Genomic DNA, 15,134 nt, shown 5'->3' on the forward strand with positions numbered 1-15,134 from the left:
GCGCCGAGCTGAGCTGCGGCCGCCCGAAGCCTCCAACTCCGGACCCGGAATCTGGCTTCCCGCGAGCATGCGCAGCAAGGGCGCACCAAGGCTGCCTTTGGAAAACTCCACTCCTCCGGGTCTTCCGAGTGGTCGAGTGGAGGTAGAGGGCCAGCCAATAGGAGAGGGGGGCGGGGCCTGAACCGGTGGAAGGGGCGGGGCCGCAGCCGAGGTTTGGGAAGAGGCTTTTCTGAACTCTTGCTCTTTACTTTGCTGACTTGACTTTCCGGTCCGCGGCGGAACCCTGTACGTGACCTCAGGTACGATCCTCCGACCCTTGGTGTTCTTTTCTGCAACGCTGTACAGACAAAGTCGGCTGTTAATAAATACTTCTTGACCTAGCTTCCGAGTTTAGTATTTGACTTGAAACCCATTGCAAGAGTAAATAATTGCACTTAGCAGATGGTCATACCAGACTCGCAGTCCGTTTTTATTAGTAATCAAATTGTTCGTCCCCCGCCACCACATCAGCCAAATGCTAAAGCTGGTGCTTAGTGAGCAAGTACTTGTGTCAGCACAATTAATCCACGCAGCAGTCCCATAAGATAGCGTCTGTTAGCTCCACTATACAATGGAGTCAGCTGGTTTAGCAAAGTTCTGTTGGTAATTTGTACGGCTTTTGGAAGAAAAACATTTGCAAAGAGTTCAGTGATGACTACACGACACTCCGTACGACTTAGTCTTCTACTTGGAGAGATAGTAAAGGTCTTCGGGCATAGATTTCTATAGGTTTATCCTAAACATCTCAGCCAGCCTCCACGTATCACCCCCATCCACCGCCAAGCTTACTGATTCTCCAGTCTGATGCTAGATGTCTTCACTCCTCCAAAGCTGACCTTCTACTGTCTGTTCCTTCTTCGTATATCCTTAACTTCACCCTCTACTGGCTGTAACTTCTCAGCATAATCCTGTTTTTGTTTTTTGTTTGTTTTTTTGGTACCGGGGATTGAACTCGGGTCCTTGTGCTTGCAAGGCAGGCCACCGAACCGCTGAGCTAAATCCCCGGCCCAGCATAATCCTGTTTTAAGACTTTGTTTTCCAAAATTTCCCTTGACCTAAAAGCTCCTTTCCAATTCTTTTTCTAAACCTTTTGAAAGAATGGTGTATGGACTGCACAAATGCACATCCCCTTCTACTCCAGAGCATCAGTTTCTGCCCCCTGACTTCACACTTGAAGTAGGTGCATACCCACATGATCTACAAAGCTCATTCTAAAATGCACATCAAAGAATGTCACTGCCTTGATTCAAATACTCCATTGCGCCTTCAGAGCTTTTGTGCCAGATTTAGCATGATAATCGAGGCCACCATCTTGTTCACCTGCTCTGGCTCTCCTGTTACAAAAACCCTTGACATTTCTTCGACTGTACTGGCTCAAGTCTGTACTTCAACCAAGATTATTTTGCTGTCAGATCCCGTTACATAAATTCAACACTGTGCATAAAGAGCCTCCCTCAACTTCGTACTTATCCCCAGCTCCAGAGCTTGTGCAACTCCTCCTTCTGTTTCCTGCTCTAGTGTGTCTCACGTTCAGCTTCCCCATCGCTGTTCCCTCCTCAGCACTGTAAAGAAGCTCCTAGTACTCTACTAGTCCCCTAAGTTGACACCTCATATTGGTATTTATTTTAACTATTGAACATCTCTTTGGCTTCAGATGAACACTTTTAAATATCCTTTCATAAATCATTGTCCATTTTCTTACTGTCTTAGGTTAAATCCTTAAACGTAGTCAAAAGTTGTGAACACGTTCAGCCCTTTTGAAACACATTGGCAATTTGCCTTGCAGGGAAAACTTATGCTTAGATAACACTCTGCCTGAGATCAAAACCCAGCTCTGCCACTGCAGGCAACATTCTTTCAGTTGCCCTAGGCATTTTTACCTGTATGAGCCTCTTTCTCCATGAAGCAGTAACAAACCATATTTTCTAACTACATTGGTATAGAAACAAATGTATTGACATTATACGTTAACGTCTTTTCTTTATCCTAAACGTATATATATTCCCCCTTCTGATTTTAAAAGAAGTAAAGTGGTTTTGTGGGCTCTACAACTATTGTGAGCCTCAGACGCTGTGCCTAACATGCCTAATGGATAAGCAGATCCTGCTGCTACCTACCTACAAGCTATGAGATTTGGCTGAGTTACTTAATCTGATTGTATCTCAGCTAGAAAATTGGTGTAGTGCTACCACGTGATGTTGTAGTAAAAAGTAAATGACTTGCTACAAGTAAAATACGTTAGCTAATTCATAAAGATGGCACATAATCAATGGATTACTGTTGCTATAATTGTTATTATCAGTTTTCCTATAGCACTGTATGAAAGTAAATGTGCTTCACTGTGCCCAAGAGATTGTGGTGTACTTTCATATGAGTAAACATGGTATCTTATTGTTGGTCCAGCATTGTCCGTTTTCTTCCTGGAATATTCACAAATGAGCACTTTATATAATGTAGGTATTGATCCTAGGGCAAACTATTGGTCTCTTCCTTTTTTTTTATTTTTATTTTTACTCTTCACATTCCTTTCCATCTAGGGTCATAGAATTTATCTGTCTTTTACTTTTTTTTCTACTTGTTGGACAATTCTTTTTCATCAAGTAATTTAATCCTTTATGGTTTATTTGGGAGTGTTGATTTTTCATTTTTTAAAAATAACTAATGTTATTCTCGGCCCATTTTAAACTTTGTCTTTTTATAGAGGTCTTAAAATACACCCATAATTTATTAGTACTCCTTCCCTCACAAACTGCACCTTAATTATCTTCCCAGTGAGTGTAGGTTATGGTTAGCAATATGGTTCTACTGGACCCCAAAAAAGGCAGAACTGATACTTCCAAGACTAGGTCATGACAAAGCATCATGTGTCCCCTCCACTCCCCCACATCATCAGCAGCTGTCAAGGACAAGGATACATAAAGCAGCCCTACGAGGAGCCTACGTAGCAAGGACTAACATGTTTTATCAACAATTGGCAAGGACCCAAGCCTCCTGCTAATCGCTGCATGAATGCCACGTTACAGAATAGGGTCCTTCAGCCTAAGACAAGCCTTCAGAGGACTGCATCCTTACTACAACTTCATCAGAGACCTTGAACTTGAACTTCTCATTCCTAACCCATAGAAACTGTGACCTAATAAATGTTTGTTATTTTATGCCACTCAATTTTGGGGATAATATTATGCAGCAATAAGGAACATATCCATGTATCCAGTAATTCTCAACCTGAGACAATGTAGCACTCCAGAGGAACTTGGCAATGTCATGAGACATTTTTTTGGTGGAGGTTACGGGGGTGGCATCTAGAGGGCAGAGGCTAGGGATGGTGTTAATCATAATCATACAGTGCACAAGGGACAGACTCCATTTCCACCCAAGCAACAGTGGCATTAGTGCTCAAGAAACTGCACCAACCTGTTCTACTTTCCCCTGGACCTTAAGAGTTTCCTCTTTCATATGTGCCAGTGAAAAAGGTAGAATTTGCAGTCATATCCATTTCTTATTTGGATTTTTCCTTCACCTACTTCTTGATCTTCCTTCTTTTTTTCTCTTGCTCCACTGCTGGTCAAAACCTGAAATCCATAGACCACACCACCACTCAGGATAGTCTGCTGCTCGCTTCAGGACTCCTTTGAAGCAGTGAAATCAGCATGAGGTCTCCTGCCCTCTTTCGTTGGTCCTCTTTTCTGCTTACCTCCCTCAAGTATGTCAAAGTTATCAAGTATATTAGACTTAAGTTTGGGAATAATTTAAAGAAATTATATCTTATGAAGCAAATTATTTTTGGCAATTATATTAGAGTTCTGCAGAGAACCAGAATCAATAAAATACATACATATGAGGACCCGGGATATAGGTCAGTGGTTCTGCCTCTTGTCTTGCAAGCACAAGGTCCTGAGTTCGATCACCAGTACCAAATAAAACACTAAATACAAAAAACACACATACCTATGAAAGTGGATTTATTAGGAAACTGGCTGACACACTCATAGAGTTGTCTAAGTTCCATGATGACCTTCTCCAAGCCAGAGAACCAGAGAAGACAGCAGTAATAACTCAGAGACTGGAAGCCTCTGGACAAGAAAGACCTATAGCGCAGCCCCCAATAGAGGGCCAAAACCTCTAGAACTTCCAGATGGCCAGACAAGAGGCAGGGCATCCCAGAGGCCAAAGAACCTAGGGTCTGATGTTCCAGGGAAGGAATAGGAGAAAACACACCCCATTCGGGGAAGAAGAACCAGGGAGTTTTGCACTTGTGCTTTCCTCTCCCATCATTTCACAGTTCATTGGAAGATCACTTCCCACCTTCAGGGCAGCTCTTCTCCACTCAACTCACTGACCCACATGCAGTCTTCTCTGGAAAGACCCTGAAAGGCACACTCAGTAGTAGTGATTTACAACTTCTGTAGGCATCTCTCATCCAGTCAAGTTGACATCAAAAATTGACCAAAAGAGAATGTTACTCTTTTTAAGTTGATGACCTAATTATTATTTTCATACATTACAATAACCTCATTTAATTGGTATATGTCAATGAATTCTGGCAAATTAAGGTGTTGAGGTAGTAACCATGAGTATTATGATGTAAAACATTTCCAGCACAATAAAAAGCACCCTCCATCCTTTCCTGTCCCCAGCTACTCATGAGCCTAGGCAATTATTGATTTGCTCTCTGTCACTGTACAATAACTTTATTTTCTGGGACTGGGGATTTAGCTCAGTGGTTCCACCACCTGCCTCAGAAGGACCTGAGTTTGATCCCTGGTAGTACCAAAAAACAAAAACAAAAAAAAACTTTATTTTCCAAGAATTTGGTATAAATAGAATCACCAGGTATGTACACTTTTGTGTCTTGTTACAGCTCAGTATATTTTATAAATTCATTCATAATTCATTCATATGTGTGGCAGTTGTTTCTTTTTATTGCCAAGTAATATTCCATAATATAAACTTGCTACAATTTTTTCCTGTCAATAGACATTTGGTTTCTTTGTAGTTTGGGGTTATTGTGGTTAAAGATTTTACCAACATGAATCTTAGCTGCTAAAGTTTGAGAATTACAGTTGTTTCCTTTCCTCTCCAACACCTAGTGGTGTTAGCTTTCTAACTTCAGCCATTCTGGTGGAAGTGGGTGTTTTTGTTTTTAATTTGTCTGATGACTAACTAATACTAAGTATCTTTTCCATTGTTTATGGGCCATTTGTATATTGTCTCTTAGGAAATATCTGTTAATATGTTTCGCGTATTTCAAGTTTTGTCCTGTTATTACTTTGGTGTAAATATTCTATTTTTTATACCTGTCCTTTGTCAGATATATATGTTGTGCGTATTGTCCCTCAGATGTGGCTTGCTATGCAATCAGTCTCCAAGATACAACCCACTGATCCCAGCCTCCTGATATCTACTCGTATAGTCCCATCCCTAATAGAGCTGACCTCTGTGACTAAGAAATTGTGATAATATGTGCATTCTACGAAGCTAGATCATAAGCCAAATGTCAGCTTCCACCTTGCCATCTTGAGTTGCTTGCTCTAGAGAAGGCCAGTCCTTTGGGAAGACCAGGTAGGGAGGCTCTGGCGGTCTCTTGATAAATAGGTGGGAGTAATCCATTGCCACATTTGCAACTTGGAGGTGGTTCTTTCAACCCTTGTGGAGTCTTCAGATAAGTGCAGTCTCATGTGATGCTCTCTGCTACCACTGGCAAGCCAAGAAATTAACATGTTCTGGATCCACAAAATCTGTGAGTAATACTAGATTCCTATTATTGTTTTCAACTCCTAAGTTCCAGAGAGTTTTTTTACACAGGAACAGATTCACTGGTGTTTTCATTTTCTTCATAGGCATTGTGAAGAGTAGGCATTTTTATTTTGGTGAAGTTCAAGTTACCAATTGTTTGATGTTTTATTCATGCTTTTAGTGACATATTAAAGACATTTTTACCTACTCTTAAGCCAGTGAAGATTTTTCATGTTTTGTTCTTGAAATTGATAGTTGTAGCTTTTACATTTGGATCTATAATCCATTTTAAATTAATTTCTGGTGTGGTGGGAGGAAAGAGTCAGTGTTCATTTCTTTCTAAGTGGATATACAATTGTTCAAACATGTATTGAAAAGATAACTTCTACTGAGTTACTTGGGCACTTTGGTGAAAGCTCAATGTCCAGTTATAGATTATTCCTTCCATTGAACTATATGTATATCCTTATACAGTGTGATGGATTGAATATATCCCACAAAGTTTATGTGTTGAAAACTCAATCTCTAATCCAACAGTGTTGTGTGGTAGGGTTCTAAACAACAGTTATGAGGGCTCTGCCCTCATGAATGTATTGTGGTTGTTGCATAGTTGCGTTAATTACCGCAAGTGTGTGTTATTATAAAATTGGGTTCAGTCACCTCTTGCTCCCTTGCTTCTACTCTGTCTCGCCCTTCTGCCATGATGACTAGGCAGAAAGGCTTCCACCAGGCTTGGCAGCATGCACTGGGACTCTGGGGCCTCAAAGCCAAATGAAATTTCATTATAAAGTACTCAGCCTGTTGTTATTTATTAGTGTAGTGGAAAGCAGACTATGACATACAAATATCATGTTTTCTCAATTACTATAAATTTACCATTTCTTGAAAATAGTAACTTTAAAGCTTCCAAATTTGTTCTTTGTCAAAATGATTCTTTACTCTTTCATGTTCTTTGCATTTTCATGTGAAAAAAAAATTTTTGCCCCCGGTATCAGGGATCGAACTCAGGACCTTACGCTTGTGAGGCAGGCAGTAGAACATGTGAAATTTAGAATTAGCCAGTTGACTGTTTTATTACAAACACCCAGAGGGATTTGATTGTGATAGTGAATACATAGGTAATTTAGGAGACATTGACATCTTAATAATATTTAAGCCAAGCATAGTCCTGCATGCCTATTATCCCAGCACTCTGGAAGGCTGAGGTAAATTTAAGTCCTGCCTGGGCAATTTAGTGACTTAGCAAGATCTTGTCTCAAAACTAAAAATTTTTAAAAGGAGGGCTTATGGCTGAAGATGTAAAAACTTGGGTTTCATCCCCAATAACAAGAAAGCAAAATAGTCTTCCAATCTATGAATATAGTATTAGGTCTCAGTTTATGTAGGTCTTTTCTATTTTCTCTTAGCAATGTTCTATGTGTTGTTTAGTACAGCTATTGCATATATTTATCCTTGAATATTTTATGTTACTTGTTATTATAAATGGCATTTTAAAATTCCATTTCTCATAGTTCACTACTGACTTTACATTGAGACCTTGTAAATAAACTTTTTAGTTCTAGTAATGATTTTTTTTTTTTTGCATGCTGGGGATTGAACCTAGGGCCTCAAGCATGCTAGAAAAGCAGTCTACCACAGAGCCACACCCAGCTTCAGTTCTAATAATATTTTATAGACTTGGGAGTTCCATATAAGTAATCATATAAAAAGCTTTATTTCTTGTTTCCATTCTGCATGTTTGATATAGACTGACAGAAATATTGTAGGACAGAGTTAACCCTCAACAGGGCTGGGCCCTGGAAATCAATGCAGAGGATGAAAACATATCAAAGCTGTGGCTGGAGGTGCATGTGAAAAAGATGAAAGTCTTGATGGCCAGATTTGCATACTTCCCTAAGGGATGAACAGAAGTTTGAGATTTTTAGTACCAGCCCAAGATCATTAGTACCAGCCTGAGATAGACCATTATCTCATTGGAGGTGGACCATCCTCTTCAACCCACTAAGACTAAGACTACAGATTATGGGCCAAGGTTAATGATATCATCCATATATCCTTGAATTCTTATTGGTTGATTGTAGTTTTTACCCAAGTTGTACACACTCCTCGTGACTTTGCTGTATAAAACTTCCTTTGAGAAGTGGGCTTGTTGGCAACCCATTTGGGACCTGTCCTGTCTCCTAGGAGCTATTCCCCTTCCCCAGTAAATTTTCCTACTCTTAGCCTCTGTTCCTTAGAATTCATTCTCCAACTTCAGGGAACACAAACTTGGCGTATCTGACATCTAGCATGATGGGTCTTATATCTATTCCCCTTATGTCATATTTTTATTTGCTTTTCTTGCCTTGTTGCACTGACTAGAGCATTCTATATAATGTTGAACAAAAGTAGTTTACCTTTTCCTTTCTGTTTAGGGAAAGCAACCATGATTTTACCATTAAGTATAATGTCATTTGTAGTTTTCTGGATATGCTTTTCTTTAAAACTCATAAATGAATATTAAATTGTACCAATTCCTGGGAAAGAGGCATCTATTGAGATGATCTTATGTGTTTTCTTTGTTTTATTTTATTTTAAATTTCAGATTTGGTGTGATGGGTTAAATGATTTTAAAGTATCCAACTAACTTTGCATTCCTGGGATAGGCCACATCTCTTCATGGTGCTGAGCTCTACTTACTAATATCCAAAGGATTTTAAGGAACCCAAGTTCATGAGGGATATTTATATGTAAATTTTTTGTAATGACTTTGTCTAGATTTGTTATCAGGGTAAAATTGGCCTGATAAAATGATCTTCAAAGTGTCCTTTATTTATTGTCTATGCTAGGAGTTTTCTTTTTCAAAAAAGTACAAATTCTCTTGTGGAAAAAGACAATTGAATTTTTCTATTTCTTTACTACAGGTTTAGAAATTTTTCTGTAAAATTCTTCATAGTATTCTTCCATTATTCTTTACTACTTATAGAGTTATTTATACAGTACTATCTTTTGTTTCTAATATAAGTTATTTGCATCTTCTCCCTCTTTTACTTGATCAGTGAAATTAAAGTTATCTCAGTTTGATCTCTTTGAAAAACATCTTTTGTTTCATTAACTTTATTGTCTGTTCATTTTGTTTCATTTATTTTGACTTTCGTCTTTATCATTCACTTGCATATTTATACTTATCAGGAATAATTTGAAGTTCTTTTTCTAACTCCTTAAGGTGCAAACTTACATTATGCATTTCAGATCTTATTCTTTTCTAACATATAAAACAAAGCATAAATTTCCTTTTGAGCTCAACATTATCCAAATTTTAATGTATTTTATTTAGCTCTAAATATTTTGATATTCCTTATGACTTCTTTTATGAGCCATAAGTAATTAGGAAATGTGTTACTTAGTCTGTTTCTTCTGATGTTAACATATCCACTTCAGTTTGCTTATGACTTCTGTTGTGTGGTATTTTTTTCCACCCTCTGTCTTTCATGTATCTGTTTCTTTATATTTAAAGTAATTATCTTGTTGACAATATGTGGTTGAGTCTTGATGTTTCAGTTTAATCTAAGCAATACATGGCTTTTAATTGGAGTGCTTAGATCATTTTACTTAATGTAATTATAAATAAGATTAGGTTTAATTGTACTTTTTACTTTTTCTTTTCTATTTTAGCCACTTATTCTTGAGTTTGTTTTGTTTTGTTCTTCTTTTCCAGACTTATTTTGAACCCAGTATTTTTTTAGTGTCCCACCTCATCTCCAGTATTGACTTCTTAGGTATAGCTCTTAGTAATTACTTTAGTAGTTGCCTTGGGCATTGATGTCAGATGTTACTTTTCCTTTTTTGTCATTGTTTCCCCTGGAGACCCATCACAAGGGAAAGGTATGTGGACCACAAATAGATTCAGGCACTCTTTGGCCTGCAATATCTCTCAGTATAATTTCATCATCACTTCTAATCGTTTCTGTGTTGAAGAATGTAGTATTCTTGGGATTTATTTATTGGTGTTTTAATTTCCCTAACTAAAGTTTATGGTTTTCTATATATAGATCCACAAAGTTTAAAAACCTATGTGGAAGAGAGAAGTTTTCTCAGACATCCCAGGGAGGCCCCTTCTAGATCAGCCAACTGCCATCAGGCCCCAGATATGTGCAGATATCCAACCGAGAAGCGGAATCCTCCTACTATGCCCATTTGAAATTTTCAACCTGAAGTATACGAGATAGATATTTATTGGTTTAAGGCACTGAGCCTGGGCAATGTGTAATGAAATTGTCTATTGCGATAATAGATAAACAGGGATATTGAAATAAAAATCAGCAAAGACACTGACTCTGTAGTGATGTACTATGTCAGAGGTAATATTTTTTTAAATTAAAGATTGCAAACATACATGATAACAAGAAATGAAGGTACTAAATAAAAATTTCAAATATGCATATATATGACAGCAAAAAAGGATATGAAATAAACAAGAATTTATGTAACACAGACTAATTGAAATACATTAGTTTGATATGATCTTCAAACATTATGTTCTATCTCATTTTCTTATAATATTTTTGAAATAATGTAATTATAAATAAAACAAAGTTACGTATTATAGTTGGGAAACTTTCCTCAAATTTTATGATTTATAAACTCCTTGGTTTTATTAATTGATAAATATCATATACTTGTTGATTGTACCACTTACATTTTCTAACAAAACTTCCCACAGAAAAAAAATATACTTATATTTGAAATCAAAAAGCAACTAAAAAATTCACATTTTTAAGATCAGATTTTTCTGTTTCTATTTTATTATATCCCATTCTTATTTTATTATATTTTTATAAGCATAATGATAGAATTTAATGCCAATAGATATGTAATATTCTTCCCAAATGAATGACTATGAATTAAGTCAAGCATGTAATTTAAAGAAATTATAAGGTTGCCAGAGGAACTATCACTATGCCAAATGTGCACAATCCTACCACATTCATGCCCATGTTTCTCATTTAACAGTGCACATATATATGTAAAAACATACCCCCCACACATATACACAATGCATATTTTCTACAATACAATATATACTTAGGTATAATAAAACAGTGCAGTGATGTGTGGAATGTTGATGATTTGTATATAATTTGAGAAAAAACAAATATCCTTGAGGGAGTTGGAGAATTTGTAATATGTACTAGATACTTAATGATTAAGCATAGTTATAATAAAATTTACTTAAAAATTAATTTTCATCATCAGTAGAAAATAGGTACAAAGATATATCGATAACATAACATTTGTCTTAACAAATTTCCAACCAAACAACCTGTAGTGACAGAAAAGGAAGCAGAGATGAAAGAGGAAAAGGACAGATGGACCTTAATACTTTTCATACTACTCATATATACAGATTTGATAAATTCTCAAATAAAAAAGCAAAGAAAGTGAGAACCAAAATAACTCATCAATTTGGTAGACCAACATATAGAGACAAGGATTAATGTATTGATAAATTTTAAAAATATGAAATGTAAAGCCTGAGATTTAGCTCAATAGTGCTGCACCTGCCTAGCCAGAACAATGTGCTGAGTTTAATCCCCAGCATCAGAGGAAGAAAAAGAAAAAGGAAAAAAAGAAGAAAAGAGGGGGAAAAAAAAGCATATATACTTTCTGACATACTCAATAAGTTAAAAATAAATTATTTGTTATCTCTTCCTCTTGAATTGTTCCCTTCACAAGGACGTAGTGAACTTCTTTGTCTCTTTCAATCAGTTTAAGTTTGAAATTTACTTTGTCTGTGAATAAGATTGCTACCCCTGCTTTTGCGGGGGGCTCCTGTTACATGAAGTTTTCTGTCCTTTCACTTTCAGTCTATGGGCTTCTTTTTACACTAGACGTGTCTTGTATACAACATATTATTGGATCTTGCTTCTTAGTCCATTCTGCTGGTCTATTTCTCTTGATTGGTAAATTGAAGCCGTTAATATTGATGGTTATAACTGATATGTACTAACTTATTATCATGCTTTTTTTTCGCCTTCTCCTTTTAGTTTCTCGGTTTGCCTATTTGATTTGCTCTGTTGGGCCTCATTGTGTTGTTACCTTCATTGTCTTTTTCTAGGATATTGTTTAGAATTCCTTGTAGTGCTGGTTTGGTATTCATAAAGTTTCTCAGATGTTCTTTATCCTGGAGGTATCTTATTTCCCCATCCATTTTAAAAGAAAGTTTTGCAGGATACATCAGTCTAGGTTGGAGGTTGTTTTCTTTTAGTACTTGAAATATCTCATTCCAGGCTCTCCTTAACCTAAGGGTTTGTATTGAAAAGTCTGCTCTGATTCTGATGGGCTTCCCTTTGCATGTAATTTGCTTCTTGTCTCCTACTGCTTATAGTACTTTGTTCTTTTGTTGGGTTTCTGGGATCTTTATTATATATCTAGGTGTAGATTTTTTTTTATCGTAGCTAGTTGGAGTTCTATATGCCTCACTTATCTGTATGTCAAATTCTTCCCCTCTGTTTGGGAAGTTTTCTATAATTAATTCTGTGAACAGCTTTTTAAAGTCATTTACTTTTTTTTTTTTTTTTTTTTTTGAGACAGGATCTCACTATGTAGTTGAGACTGACCTGGAACTCACTATGTAGTCCAGGCTGGTCTCGAACTCACAATGATCCTTCTGCCTCTGCCTCCTCAGTGCTGGGATTACAGGCATGTGCCACCATGCCAGGCTGTATACTTTATTTTTTATGATGAGCTTTTGGTAGTTTCTTTTGTTGTTGTTGTTGTTTTTTGAGACAGGGTCTCACTATGTAGTTGAGACTGACCTGGAACTCACTATGTAGTCCAGGCTAGTCTCGAACTCACAGCAATCCTCCTGCCTCAGCCTCCCGAGTGCTGGGATTACAGGCATGAGCCACCACACCCAGCCTAAATGAAGTTTTTAATCTCCTGGATATCCATTTGAGTCTGTCCTATGGACTCCATTTCTTTCTTGTATTGGGCATTTATTGTTTCCAATTCTTTCTTATGCTGGGCATTCATGGCTTCTATCATGGTCCTGAGTCACAAATTATAACTTTCATTTTGCTCGTCATCTCTATGATTATCTGGGAAATTACTTCTGTTTTAAATTTCTCTAGAGCCTGACTGATCAGTTTTGTTACTTCCTGTGCCTTGAGTTCAGGGTGTCCTGATGATTCACTATCAGACTTTTCATCCTCATCTGCCCCACTGTTTGACATTGGTGAACTGGAAGTCTGTCCCTGTATCTCACTTAAAGTCTTCTCATTTTTACTATTGTTGTTGGGTGGTCCTTAATTTAACCTTTAGATTATTACTTAAATCTTCCTGATATAGTTGGGCATCAGCCCATGGGTCTCAAATGATTCATAGACATTCTCATTTACATAATACTAATGAAAACAGCTCATTGAATCAATCACAATCCTTTATCCTAATTGATACAATCAGCACTACAATATAATGAAGTACAATTTGCAAATTGACCACTTATGGTAGTCATCAATCTATTACCTTCAAACCATGTGAATTTAATTAAAATCAAGAAGCAATCCAAATAATGCTTACAGTAAATAAACTTTTCAATAAGAATATTTATCATTTACAATGGGGGTTTAAAACAAAGTTAAGACAAGAGGAGTAGATAAGTATAAGAATTAGAGAAGGTTTCATATGAAGCCAAAAGAAGTAGAATGACCAGACAATTGTCAGGAAGTTGTTAAATTCAAAAAGAACAAACAAAATAGAAATATAATAACCCTTGAGTGAGATAGCATAACATAAGAAAAGAACATAAAGAAAAGAAAAAATAAAAGAAGAAATCTGAATTAGGAAAAGAGCAGAACCAAAAAGGAAGATGAGGGATACTATAGTGGAGTAGGGGACTGAGTTAGAGAAAGAAAACAAAAAGAAAAAAAAAGAATTTGCAGAGTAGGTTGAATAAAAGAAAGAAACAAAAATGAGTTTGAAGGGCCTCTTTCAGACTATATCACTGCTGTCATAATATACTACATGTGCTGCCATTTGCAGAGCTGAGTCCCCTGATCTCAGCTAGCTGGTGGCAGAACCCCACAAAGCAGACTGAGCTCCGGCTGCGAGGCCCAGACTGAGCTCCCCAACCTCCTAAAGGGTTGAACTGCACTCAGTTCTACTATAAGTTTCCCCCACCACTTCTTTAAAGATGTTCAAAGTTGAAAGTGCCAGAAAATACTCTTTATGACCACCTCTGCCTCTACAGAGTAGGTCCAAAGACTGGCACAAAGAGGACGTCTGTAAGCTCGAGGGGGAAGGTTGGGAGAGGGGGTTCGGGGGGTGCCCGCATGGCTACCTTTCTAGCCCTGAAGATGGCGGCAGTAGCATCAGCAGGGGAGGGTGCGGCTGAGAAGACCCTCTGGCGCTGAAGATGGGGGATGCAGCCTGCAGGAGAGGGCGCGGCCGAGAGGTAATATTTGTGTATGGTAAGTATTCTCATGTATTTACATTTCCTTTTATTTTGTTCTGTTTCTGAAATGCCTGTTTTGCCACCCCAGGAGCAGTAACAAGACCAGAGAATGTTCCCTTCTAGCATAATAGCATTTTAGGTATTTTACTTGCCAAAAGAAGTCTGAATTTGCTTATTATGCAATCATTAGGTGTTTGACATATTAAGAAATTAAATAGGTTTACTGTGAGGGAAACAGTGAAGATAATGGTGTTCAAGCTTCAAATTCTCATGTGAATTTGAGCTGTGGGTGAGAAGCAAAGAGAATGTACTCAGGCTTTGTAAATGTTTTCAGCTATCTTTTTTTCTCATGATTCAGAATGTAAAATGCCCATTAAAGAAATTTTGAAACTACAGGCTGTCAAGCATAGTCCTCGCTTTTATATTAGGAAGATAATTTTCTAAATGGCAAACAGAGGCTTCAGTTCCAGTCAAGCATTTTTGGCCACCTGTTATGTACCAGACATCATAAAAACAAAATGAATGAAAATTAGCCTCTACCATAGAGGAACTTGGAGTTCAGAAAAGAGACAAATCATGATTTGAATACACTTTGCTAAACACAGTGTTAGGGAATGCATACTAAGGTTATGGTGGTTGAGAAGTGGAAAGTGGCAGGTAGGAGACTGTGTCAAAATTTCAAGGAGGAATAGATTTAGACAAGCAAAAGGACTTTAAGTGAGGAAAGATTTTAGCAAGTGTCAACAGCATGAACAATGACCTAGAATGCAAAACAGCATGGATTATGTGAGAAATTATAGAGCACAATGTAGAAATGAGAATTATATTTGGCAAAATATGATCAAATCCTGTTAGACATTTGCTTGTCACATGTGCAATTAGTTTTTGTGAGAGTTTTTGGTTTATATTATATGAAAAGGAAATA

The 15,134-nt window shown here is 37.2% G+C and overlaps 1 long non-coding RNA gene across 1 annotated transcript in view; it reads left to right on the forward strand.

Moving 5' to 3' along the window:
- The first annotated feature begins 253 nt into the window (after nucleotides 1–253).
- LOC117284738 overlaps nucleotides 254–15,134 on the forward strand; it is a 69,465-nt gene continuing 54,584 nt past the window's right edge. Inside the window, exon 1 of the long non-coding RNA XR_004515822.1 lies at nucleotides 254–299. This is a non-coding gene — a long non-coding RNA (uncharacterized LOC117284738). The remainder of the gene's footprint in view (nucleotides 300–15,134) is intronic.

The sequence above is a fragment of the Fukomys damarensis genome, unplaced genomic scaffold, assembly GCF_012274545.1.
Source record: "Fukomys damarensis isolate Sample0158 unplaced genomic scaffold, DMR_v1.0_HiC HiC_scaffold_5, whole genome shotgun sequence".
Classification (NCBI taxonomy): domain Eukaryota; kingdom Metazoa; phylum Chordata; class Mammalia; order Rodentia; family Bathyergidae; genus Fukomys; species Fukomys damarensis.